This window comes from Rattus norvegicus, chromosome 4 (genome assembly GCF_036323735.1).
Source record: "Rattus norvegicus strain BN/NHsdMcwi chromosome 4, GRCr8, whole genome shotgun sequence".
Lineage (NCBI taxonomy): Eukaryota > Metazoa > Chordata > Mammalia > Rodentia > Muridae > Rattus > Rattus norvegicus.
Window position 1 is genome coordinate 150,411,424 of NC_086022.1, and position 11,707 is coordinate 150,423,130.

The 11,707-nt window shown below is 46.6% G+C and overlaps 1 protein-coding gene across 6 annotated transcripts in view; it reads right to left on the reverse strand.

Annotated features, from left to right (window-relative positions):
• The window catches only part of Raf1 (Raf-1 proto-oncogene, serine/threonine kinase), a 60,656-nt gene extending 59,266 nt beyond the window's left edge, over positions 1–1,390 (reverse strand). For 2 of the 6 annotated variants that reach the window (XM_063285558.1, XM_039107056.2), the window contains exon 1: positions 739–876. The gene's annotated coding sequence lies outside the window, so the exon portion shown is untranslated. 6 annotated transcript variants of the gene reach the window in all.
• Between the last annotated feature and the right edge of the window lie 10,317 nt (positions 1,391–11,707).

The window sequence follows — 11,707 nt, forward strand, 5'->3', positions numbered from 1 at the left end:
ACAACATGAAGTTAATTAACAAACGAACTAGTTCACTATCCATCACACAGACCCTTCGCAACTATCAATTTTCCTCTTAGACCCTGCCGTCCGCCTACCTGCACCCCATATTTACTAACTGCTCCCCAAAATCATCCTAACTCCCGCAGGCTACGCCCCTGTGCCTTGGTGCCAGCTGTTTGTTCCCCCGCTGACAATGTCCTCCCCGCTACCTCACCTAGCGAACAGTCCTTCCAAACTCCGCGCAGAAGCAAGCAAGGAACCTCTGGGTTTCTCTATTCTGCACCTAACTGTTCTAAATCCCAAGAACACTTGGGAAAACAAGCCTTATCACCGCGCATTGTTTTCACGCCCCGGGAGCTAAGTCTCCACAGACCCCACAGGACGCAATGCAGGCATCCATACGTGCCCTGAATTCATTCCCCACTTCTATACACAGACCTGCCCCATTCCCCAAGACCCGGTCACGTCTCAACCCGGAAAGAAGAGATCCGACTGTCCCTCCAAACAAAGAATGAAAACCAGAGGCACACCCTGGGCCCTAAAGAGAGAACAATGAATGAACACGGCCACCTCGCCTCCCGTGGTGTCCCAACTCTGCATCCTTCACTGGCTCTGCAGAGCCTAGGAGGCTGTCGCTTCACACAAAAGGCAGTCCAGCTCCCAATCTCGAGCATCCCCGGCCTCCCATTTGGAAGCTCCGGGCGAGGTCCCACGTCTTTGTGACGGGGCACTGACCCGTTTCTCGCTGCCGTCCCTGATTCTTCTCGTCTTCCCTAAAAGGGTGTCACTTAAGCGAAGCAGCCCGAGAGGAGGTGCAAGGCCGGGCTCCCCCCACTTCTGCGGCCCGAGAGAAAAAGAATGAGCCCATCCCAGTGACAACCCAGACACTGGGCAGCTCTAGGAGGATTTTTTTTCCCCATTGCCAAAATATGAGGAATGCTCGCTGGGCACCGGAGTGGCGCTGGCACATTTCCGAGAAACACTGGGAAATCTGAGCAGGGGTGTGGAAACTGGCTCGCCGGCCATGACACCCAGCCCTCGCCCGACCCGCCACCAGGATGACAGCGGCCTGGCGGACCCTGCGCCCCGCGGCCGCACCGTCAGCCCTGCGGCCTACCTGAGGGAGCCGGGCAGCACCGGGTCCCGTAGTGCAGCGACAGCGGTGGTTGAGAGAACGGGTTGCGGTTACATTCGGCGTGTCCCCAGCCCGGGGGACGGGGCCCCAGGAAGGCCCCGCATCGCTGCACTAGCGCCCCGCGCCTCAGGGCACGCGCCCCAAAGCTCGGCCAGCTGGCCCGTCTGAGGGCCTGCGGAGAACGGCAGAGAAGCCTTCCTGCTTCAAGCTCGCTCCGTTCTAACTCCCGCCATCTAAGATGGCGGAACAAGCACCCGCGATGAAGACGCTCTCAGGCTGCGGCGGCGAGCTAGCCCTGCGCTCGACACTCGTCTTGGCGACCTGCGGCGCCGCGGACTCACTGCCTCTGCGCGAGCTCCTGAGCTCGGCTGTCCGCTTAAAACTTGGCTCGGGGATCTATCGCTCGGGCCTGGAATCTGGCCCCGCCTCTGGAGGCGTGGCCCTCGCGGTACTGTGGCCGCCATTTCGGGGCTCAACCTGTGGAGGTACAGTGACTGCTTCTGGTCGGAGGCCAGCGGCAGTGGGCTGCAGCCTCGGTCCGGCCACCCGCGAGGCCCTCCGAGGACCAGACGCGCCAGATGACACACAGCCCAGGGCCCAGCTTTGGTGCTTCCTTCCGAAGTTGACATCCATGGAGAATGGCGGCTTACGGGTTTTGCGGGAAAGCTCTCATACTATATTAAACCTCAGGTTCCACATTTGTATTGCAGATCGAGGGTTCACTGTAGTACACCAGATTGACCAAAAACTAAAAGTATGGTGTTGCACACCTGTAATCCCAGCGCTTGGAAAGTAAAGGCAAGAGGATCAGGAGTTCACAGCCATGCTGAGCTGCATGAGACCCTGTAATACCCAATTTAATAAAGATGGAGAAAAAAATAAAATTGATGCGCCAATATGGCCCACGGAAAACTGAAGCCTGTTGTGAGCCTTCGTACAACCCCAGTGGAATAGACACCTAAAGGACAATGTGACATTGTCAACGTGCTTTTTTTTTTTTTAATCCCTCTTTGAAATAGGTTCTCAATTTTTTTTATCTCTTTGTTTATTTGTGGTTTTTCGAGACAGGGTTTCTTTGTTTAACAGCCCTGTCTGTCCTGGAACTCACTTTGTAAACCAGGCTGACCTCGAACCCAAAGAGATTGGTCTGTTTCTGCCTCCTGAGTGCTGGAATTAAAGATATGTGCCAGATTCCCTCTTAATTGGAGGTTGACCTCAGACTCCCATTCTACCTCTGTGTATTTTCAAAGTAGCCATTTGGTATCTGCAAGGTGACTCAGTAAAAAGTTTGCAGAGTAAAACCTGGTGGTGCCATGATGGAAGAGAGAACAGACTCCTGAAAGTCATCCTCTGACCTTGATTCGAACCCAGTGCTACGTGCTCAACCTGCAAACCGCATTTACAAATACACATACAAGTTTTTTAAGTAACCATTTATAAGTAAACATCTCTTGACATTTAGTACATTTACAGTGTTGTGTAACCACAGCTTTAGTTCCAAAACATTTCCATTACTCTGAAATAAAATTACCTACCAAGCAGTTTCTCACTAGCTTCCTACCCCCAGCAACCGCGAATACTAATTTTGCTACTACAGACTTCTAGATTATCTTGTATGTGTGGATACTTATAAGGTATGGGTTCTTTTATGATTTAAGTCTTTCCACTTAGCCTGTTTCAGTCCTCTTTAGGGCTAAACTATTTCATTGTAAGTTTGCACCAGATTTTCTGTCTAGGATAACGATGGAAGTTTATGTTCTTTCCATCTTTTGGCCTTTGTGCTGGTTACTTTTCTGGTTTCTGTGACAAAATAATGGACTGGACAAGTACAGGGTTAAAAAAGAATGAATGAAAGAAACAAAGAAGGAAAGAAAGAAGGAAAGAGAAGGAAAGAAAGAAAGAAAGAAAGAAAGAAAGAAAGAAAGAAAGAAAGGAAGGAAGGAAGGAAGGAAGGAAAGTTGGCCCAAAGAACAGTGGTTAGAGCACCAGCTACTGTTGCAGACAACTTAGGTTCAATTCTCAACACCCACATGAGAGTCACAACCACCCATAACTCCAGTTGCAGAGAATCCAATGCCCTTTCCTGATCTCTCTGTGTACCAATCACATAGTGCAGATATAATGCAGGCAAATGTTCATACGCATAAATAGATATAATAATAATAATAATAATAATAATAATAATAATAATAATAAAAGAAGGGACAGGCTTATTTTGGCTGACGGTTAAAGGACACGGTTTATCACGGTAGGAAAGTCAGGATGGCAGGAGATGGAGGCTGATGGCTTTCTGCCTGCAGGTCAGAAGGTCAGAACAGAGACACAGGCCTTAGCTCACTGCTCCTTTTGATTTTCTTTTCTTCAGTCTGAGACACACACACACACACACACACTGTGTGTACAGATTATGTCACTTTTAGGATGGGTCTTCTGATATCAGTTAACCTGATCTAGAAGCTCCCTGGAAGACACACCCAGAAATGTGTCTCCTAAGTGAGACCTACAGCAGTGGTTCTCAGCCTTCCAAATGCTGTGACCCTTTAAAATAGTTCATGTTGTGGTGACCCCAGTCATAAAATTAGTTTCATTGCTACATCATAACTGTAATTTTGCTACTGTTACGAATCATTGTGTAAATATGTGTGGTTTTTTATGATCTTAGATGGCCCCTTAGTTGGTGAAAGAGAAGGGGGTCAGGACCCACAGGTTAAGAGACCCTGGAGCCTGTGAAATTGGCAGTCAGGATTCACCATTATAACTACAGTGAATGGTGGTGCTAGAAAGAGTATTATATGAACTTGCTTGAGGATTTTTTTTTTATTTGTTTGTTGGTTGGGGGTTTTTTGTTGTTGCTGTTGTTTTTTGGTGTTTTTTTTTTGTTGTTGTTTGGTTTGGTTTGGTTTGGTTTTGTTTTGGTTTTTACTTTATTTTTGAGACAAGCTTTCACTATGTAGTCCTGGCAGGACTGAAAGTCATTATGAAAACCAAGCTGGCCTGAAACTCAGAGAGATTTGTCAGCCCCGGCTTCTGGAGTGCTGGAATTAAAGGTGTGCTCCTGGCTAAGTACTTGTTTTGTTTAAGGATTATTTTTAATTGTGTGTATATGGTAAGAGCAGTGGCATGTGCATGTTAATGCAGGTGTCTACGGGATCTAGAAGAGGACGTTGAATCTTTTGGAGACAGGTGGTGTGAGCCACCCAATTTGAGCTGTGTTCGTGGGCGCTAGGAGTAGAACTCAGTTCCTCCACAAGAGAAACACATGCCCTTAGCCACTGAACCATCTCTCTAGATCCTCATTTTTCATTTTCTGGAGTGTATATCTAAGAGTGGAATTTGGGGAAACATTTTACATCCTGATGGATTGCACGTCTCCCACCTTGGAGACCTAGTTTGTTGGTAGGCATGCTGGAGTTAATTTGGTAACGCTTGCAAAAGGAGCTGTATGGGAGTCGGGGCTGATAAATAGTCTGAAAAATTAATAGGTGGTAGTGGATCAGGAATGGAAAAAAAATGGAGATGTTGTGGAAGCGGGGGAGAGGGGAGGCTAAAGTCGACTTTGCTGGTATTAGGACATTCTCTAGTTCAGAAGCTGCAACTCAGATGTGTTTCGATGTGAAAATTGATAAGGATAGCCTTTTCTTTTTTGTTATAGCTCAGTGAGATTTCTTTTAGAAGAGGCTGCACATGTTAAGCCTGGTAAGAGTTTTTTTGTTTTTTTTTTTTTTTGGCTCTTTTTTCGGAGCTGGGGACCGAACCCAGGGCCTTAGCGCTTCCTAGGCAAGCGCTCTACCACTGAGCTAAATCCCCAATCCCAGTAAGAGTATTTTTAAGGTGCTGGAGAACCCGCTCAGCAGGTAAAGAGTTTTGCTGTTCACATAGAGGGCCTGGGCTTTCCCTGTACCAACATGGCGGCTCAGAACCATCCATAACTTCAGTTCCAGAGGAGCCGACACCCTCTGCTGACCTCTTCAGCCACCATACATATAAAATCTAAAACAACAAACACAAAAGGATTACTTTTGAGATGAAAGAAGCAAAATAAACGGTATCTGTCATGTATGAAATCTTCTCATCTTTCATGCATGTTTCCAGACTCTCCAACACACAGCCAATGAAAGGCCTCAGATCCTTCACAGACTATAATCAACACAAGGACACAGAGATGGTAAAGTGTGGAGCAGAGATTTGGACCCATTCATTTCTCCTTGCTTCATTCAATTAAAGATCAGAGGAAAGTCCAGTGGTGATGGTGCGTACCTATAGTCTCAACACTCAGGAAGCTGAGGTTGGAAGACCAAAAGTTCAGACCAGCCTGGGTTACATAGAGAAAACCCCATCTTAAGTACCTATGTAATGCCAAGTATATGCCCTGCCACCCTGTGTTAGGGCACCAGAGGAGCTCATAGCAGTGAGCAAGCCAAAGTTCCTCAAAGGGACTAATTACAAATGAGCATCAAACAAGTAAGCCATGTACCTGTGAGGCTAACGCTAGTGAAGAAGATGATGGGATGGAAAGGTGGGAAAAGAGTACAACCTGAGATTCAGGACAGGATAACCTCCCTTAGATGATGGTTAGGCTAGGCACTAAGGATAAGAAGAGACCGTTTAAGCAGCTGAAAGGACACATACAAGGACCATGATGTGGGGCAGAAGAAAGGCAAGCATGTTGACAGCAAAGAACCAGGAGGTGATGAGGCCAACAAGGTGAGGACAGAGGGCAGAGTCATAACCAGTCTGACACCCACGCCCTGGCCCTTCCTTGCCATCTTGCCTCGCCAGTAAGGTTAATTTTAGTCACAGATGAGTTTGGAGTGTGGGCCCTGCCTGGGCTGGGTGCTGGGAGAGAGACAGCCATGTAAATAAACAGTCACCCCACCAGGTGAGTGGGAGGGCACCAAAGGAGGAGGGGAACAATGGCCTCTGCAACAGTGGCTCAGGAAGGCCTCCACAGGGGTGGGGCTCATCCAAGGATGGGTTGGAATTTTCCAGAAAGGCAGGAGGCCCAGCCAAACAATGAAGACCATAGAGTATGGCTGGCTAGATGATGTACTGGAAGCAGCACACCATGATTCAGTGGGAGATTGCCTCCTGGAGCAGGGAATGAAAAAATGCAAGCAGAAGTTTGGACGGGCCATCTATCTAGCCCAGCATCCGTTCCCCTCCGGCCCAGAATTCGCAACCATCCATGGTGCGTGGTGTGAATCTAAAGTCACTTGGGAGAACAGAGCTCCAGCACACAGCGCAGAAGCAGCCTGGTCCTTTGTGAACTAGTCACCTACCGTCTCTGGACTGGATAAAATGGTCACAAGCATACCCACCATCAAAAAGAGGAAACAAAGATACCAACTCTCTAGTGAAGTTGCTGAGTTCCTATGGGGCAGGAGGAATGGCTGCAGCCCTCTTTGGAGATAGAGTCAGCCATGCATACGAGGGGCATTTTCTTTTCTTTTCTTTTTTTTTTTTTTTTTTTTTGGAGCTGGGGATCGAACCCAGGGCCTTGCGCTTCCTAGGCAAGCACTCTACCACTGAGCTAAATCCCCAACCCCTTGAGGGGCATTTTCAAAGAAATCCTTTAATTACCATGAACAAAGAGCATCACAGGGGAGATGGCTCCTCTGTTAAGGGCCCTTGCTGTTCTTCCAGAGAACATTAATTTGATCCTAGCATGTGGAAGCTGACAACCCCTGTCACTCCAGTTCCAGGGGGTCTGATGCCCTCTTTCTGCCCCTTAGACACTGCATGAGTGCGCACATACATACATGCAGGCAAAACACCCATGTTCATAAAAATAAGCGACCTCAAAAAAAAGTTTTAAAAAGCATCACAAATTGTCCTTAGGTTGCAAGGGAGGGTGTGAATTTAAAGGCATTTCTTTGCTAAATATTAAATGATTAGTGTATCATCCTTGGACTGAAGGCAGAGCTCAGGGTTGTACTGAGTAGTATGCATAAGCACCACGACAGAAAAAAAAAAATCTACAATAACAAAACAAAGTACACCATCATCATCTTATACCCACTACTTAAAAAATTTAAAAGTATACAAGGTATTTTTTAAAAAGGAAGAAGGATAGGGCTGGAGAGATGGCCCAGTGGTTAAGAGCACTGACTGCTCTTCCAGAGGACCTGAGTCCAATTCCCAACAGCCATCTGTAATGGGATCTCATGCCTTTTTCTGGTGTGTCTAAAGACAGCTATAGTGTACTTATATATAGTAAATAAATCTTTAAAAATGTAAGGAAGAAAAAAGAAGTGTCTTAGGCCTCTCTCAGCACCTAGAATGAGTAGCACTGATTATACAGTTGGTCCCTGATGTGCACTTTCTTCTATTAGCGAAATGCAAACAGAACAAGGCTTATTGGATGACTAAACCCTTGGATGACAAAAAAAACCTTCCTTTCAAGTTACTTCATTGTTATTGTTATCCAGCATCTACATCTAAAATGGTCCTTCTTTAGCTCTAGTTGACTGCTCCTGCACAGGGACAAAAGCCAGAGAATCAGAGCCAAAGACATGCTGGTATTGATGTTTGCGGGAAATTACACAAACAAGCAGACTTTCTTCTTTGGGGATAAGAGGCAGAGGTTTTTGGAGACAGGGTCCCAAGTGATCCAGGCTGGCCTCCAGCTGGGTATGCCATCAGCTGTGGCCTTGAATGGTAAATCCTTCCTCTACTTCCAGGTTCTGGGATTGAAGGCATGTACCAGCACACTGGTTTTCTTGTCCTTTGTAAAGATGTATTTGTTTATGTTTTATGTGTACATGTATGTACCTGCACCATGTGAGTCCCTGATGCTCAAGGAGGCCAGAAAATGGCACTGGATCCCCTAGAACTAGTTTAATAAGCAGTGTGAGCTGCTGTCCGGGTTCTGGGAATGAAACCTGGTCCTCTGCAAGAACCCTTAACCCCTGAGCCAACTCTTCAGCTCAGCCCTTTTTGTTTGGATTTTGTTTTGTTTTTTACAGATGGGGTAGACTGGTGGAGAACTCCATTCATCCACCTGCTTCAGCTTCCCAAGTGCTTAAGTTACAAGCACACACCACCACACCCAGATTCATACTGCTCCCCATTATCTGGAACCAGCTTGTCATAGGGTCTTACTGCTGTGAGCAGACACCATGACCATGACAAGTCTTATAAGGACAACATTTAATTGGGGCTGGCTTACAGGTTCAGAGGTTCAGTCCATTATCAAGGCAGGAGCATGGCAGCATCCAGGCAGGTGTGGTGCAGGCAGAGCTGAGAGTTCTACATCTTTATCTGAAGGCTGCTATGAGGAGACTCACCTCTAGGCAGCTAGGATAGGGGTATTAAAGCCAACGCCCACAGTGACAGACCTACTCCAACAAGGCCATATTTCCTAATAGTGCCATTCCCTGTGCCAAGGACAGACAAATCATCACTTTCCACTTCCTGGTCCCCATAGGCTTGTTCAAACACATGACTCTACGGGGACCATACCTAACCATAGCATAATAAAAATTACACTTAGTCCAATTTCCAAAGCCTCCATAGTCTATAGCAGTCTCAGCAATGTTAAAAGTCCAAAGTTCAAGGTCTCTTCTGAGATTCAATCATTTGTTGGGCAGCTATGGAGGGAAGTCCAAGAATCTAGTAGTTGCTCAGTCCCATAAGGCTAGTTGTTTCAGCTGGTCTTCTGTAGAAGTAGGTTCCAACAGATGTGCTAGCACGAAAGGGCAAACAGGCAAAGAAGAGGCAAATCTTCCTTCTTCCAATGTCCTTAATGTAGGCCTCCAGCAGAAGGTGTGCCCCAAATTAAGATGTGTACCACCGGGGCTGGGGATTTAGCTCAGTGGTAGAGCGCTTACCTAGGAAGCGCAAGGCCCTGGGTTCGGTCCCCAGCTCCGAAAAAAAGAACCAAAAAAAAAAAAAAAAAAAAAAGATGTGTACCACCATACCTGGATCTGGAACTTGCATTCTCCCAGATTGACCTTGAACTCAGGGATCTCCTTGCCTCAGTTTCCTGGGATTAAATGTGTATACTACCTTGCCTAGGCCTAAGCTTTTCATGGCCACTATACCTCAAGATCTCCATGTCAAGATCCAGGTCAGAAATTTGTGTCTTCCAGCCTCAAGATCTGGATCACAGGTATGCCCTCCAATTCTGAATTGTAGTTCATTCCAGATATAATCAAATTGACTATCAGGAATAGCCACCACCCAAGGATTAAGCCACTACCCAAAGATTATATATGGACTGACCCTGGGCTCCAAATTCATAGGTAGCAATGAATAGCCTAGTAGGGGCACCAGTGGAAGGGGAAGCCCTTGGCCCTGCCAAGGCTGGACCCCCAGTGAATGGGATTGTTGGGGGGGAGGGCGGTAGTGGGGGAAGGATGAAGAGGGGAACACCCACATAGAAGGGGAAGGGGAGAGGTTAGGGGGATGTTGACCTGGAAACCAGGAAAGGGGATAACATTTGAAATGTAAATAAAAAAATACCCAATTTAATAAAGGTGGAGAAAAAATGGAATAGTCACCACACAGGTTATTTTAACAAGCATTTACTGAGCATGAACTTCCTGCTGGAAGCCATAGACTGAACTAGCTGCTGAAGATGCTGAGATGCCCAGCCTTACAGGGACTCACTGTGTCCTGTGCAGGAGGAAGAGGAGGAGGGGAGGAGGAGGAAGAAAGGAGAATGGAGGCCTGTATGAGTCTGGCTGGATGTTGTCTTTCATTGTCATATGTCTAAAATCCCAGCATTAGAAAAGCAGAGTTGGGAGGTTAGGGATTTAGCTCAGTGGTAGAGCGCTTGCCTAGGAAGCGCAAGGCCCTGGGTTCGGTCCCCAGCTCCAAAAAAAAAAAAAAAAAGGGAGGGGGGCGCTGCTTGCCCCATCCTCATAAAAAAAAAGAAAAAAGAAAAGCAGAGTTGGGAAGATCAAGAGTTCAAGGCTATCCTGGACAATGTAGTAAGATTCTGGCTAAAAACAAAGAGGGGGAGTGAAGTGAAAATTTCTGGTTATGTCATGTGATGCAGACTCATTATGTTTTGCTGAAGCAAGACCTGGGAGAGGACACATGATGTTTGGATAGAGTACAGTAGGACCCAACAGACAGTAGCAGGTTATGTTTGCTGACTGTGCGATGCTTTATTCCTGTCAAATCTTCCTTGACCTTTACTTCACTGAAAGAGGCCGAGGCAGGGAACCTGTCCTGGCTCTCTAGCTTGTTCTGCTGACTCATACTAATTCGGTGGAGGCCTGACTGTTTCTGCTGGATCGTGCTGCCACTGCTGATTTGTGTTTGGTGAGACTCTTTGAACTAGATTGTTGATATCTTGACACGACTGAACTAGACTGCTGGTATCCTGACAAAGGAGAATGGTTTCGTCCCATAGAACTACTTCTAAACAGATTCACATCCCCTTGTCCTACTTAACATCTTTTCTCCCCTACCTTTGGATGGTAGGCTAGAATGGGAATCGAAGCATTTGAGAACCCGTATTAAAGTAGCTTTTGAAGGGGAGAATGAGGAAGAGGAGGAGAAAGAAGAGGAGGAGAGGAGGAACAAAAAATAATAAAAAAAAATTAAGAAAGGAAGAAAGAGGTAGGAAAGGGGGGAACTAGGGGTGTAGCTCAGTTGTACTGTTGGTCTGACATTCACCAAGTCCTGGGTTTGATTCCCAGAACTTCATAAACCTGGCATGCACTTGCTGTAACACATACAAGGCCCAAGATTCAGTCTCCAGCAACACATAACACACACACACACACACACAGAGGAACAAAAAGACAAAATGATCATTGGGTCAATAAGAAGTGGATAAAGACTCTCGCTGCCAAGGCTAACAAAGTGAGTCTGATCCCAAGAACCTTTATGGTGGAAGGAGAGACCCGCTCACATTATCCTCTGATCTCCACTAGCACTGCTGCCCCACAACAATAAAAACAACAAAGGAAATACCAATATATTCTAAACGAATTCAAAACAAAAGTTGCTCCTGACTGGAAGCCCCAAGGCTATGGGACAAATGAAGTGTGTCACTGGTTTCTGCTCATTCCCTGCTTGTACTTCCTGGGATTCGTGTATAATAATAAAAAGCCGTTAAAGCCCAGAGCTGAAAAACTGTTAGGGATCCATCACTGACCCCAAAGTTTGACCGATGGATCAGCTGTCCTCATAACAGGTTCCCTGTTCTGCCCCCCATTCAGCAAGAGCCCTAAGCCATATAACCCAGACCACGTAGGTCATTATAAGTTCCCGAGACCTTAACAAAGACCTAACACCACAGAGCTGGGGTTTCCTTATCTGTAGAGGGAATGAAATGAGATAAGAAGAACCCACCATCGCTCCTCTCTCACCTTCTCAGAAAGCTTGTCTGTACCACAGCCTTTCTCATGTAATACAGATGGAGAAGCTGAATAACTGGATCAACTGGTATAAACCCTTTTATGGCCTTAGATCTGGGTTGCTAGCCTGTCTCCTTAAGGGTACCAGCCAGATTGCCACCCGCTGCACATGAGCCTGTCGGTCTCAAAACACTGCTGGCAGCCCAAACTATTAAAAATGATTTCTAGGGTTGGGGATTTAGCTCAGTGGTAGAGT